Raw genomic sequence first — 708 nt, 5'->3', positions numbered from 1 at the left:
TAAGACTACATTTGAGTAGTTACCCACCCTGGTTTTTGACATTAAGTCGCCAGGGCATATGTTGTTTAAACTCTGTGCAGGATTTACAGAGCTATGATTTACATAAAGGAAGGATTAAGTTCCAGCCCATCATCAAAGATTGAAATTGGTGTCTCAAAAGGGTTATCAATTCTTTATTTTCTCAAAGGCTATAAGCCACCGGGTTATAAAAATTCCGGCTTATAATGGAGGCATATTAAATCGCCATCGGCCAAGAGTCGTCGGGTATTTAAACTCCGGATCTAGCTCAGTTGGTAAAGCACAAAGCTCTTAACCTTGTGGACGTGGGTTCAAGCCCCATGGTGGAGATTACATCATATGATGTTATTATCAATGAATCATATACAAAGTCCCAACTCAGTAATATCTTACTGAGCCGACCCTTGGGGGCTACACGTTGTTGCTCAAGTTTACATGATCATATTTACAATATTGCATAATGACCCGGCCCTTGGGGGCTACACTGGTTATAGTTTTTTTATGAATATAAGGCAATTACAAGTCCCAGGTTGCTGCAAGCATGACAACCCGACACTTGGGGGCTACATATATGGAGTATTTAGTCTTTACTAGTGACTAGGATGAACAACATGGATTTCTTCAAAATGGCAGTATTTATATTGAAGCAAGTCTTAAGTCATCACTTTGTTTCCGCTCAAGACTTGGGGG

At 40.3% G+C, this 708-nt stretch overlaps 1 non-coding gene across 1 annotated transcript; it reads left to right on the top strand.

Moving 5' to 3' along the window:
• Nucleotides 1-273: 273 nt before the first annotated feature.
• TRNAK-CUU (transfer RNA lysine (anticodon CUU)) lies at nt 274-348 on the top strand. The gene has a single exon. It is a non-coding gene; the product is annotated as a tRNA-Lys (tRNA).
• The last annotated feature ends 360 nt before the right edge of the window (nt 349-708 follow it).

The sequence above is a fragment of the Triticum aestivum genome, chromosome 4A (assembly GCF_018294505.1).
Source record: "Triticum aestivum cultivar Chinese Spring chromosome 4A, IWGSC CS RefSeq v2.1, whole genome shotgun sequence".
NCBI classification, from domain to species: domain Eukaryota; kingdom Viridiplantae; phylum Streptophyta; class Magnoliopsida; order Poales; family Poaceae; genus Triticum; species Triticum aestivum.
The sequence above is the reverse complement of the archived record's forward strand: the minus strand, read 5'-3'. Positions and strand labels throughout refer to the sequence as shown.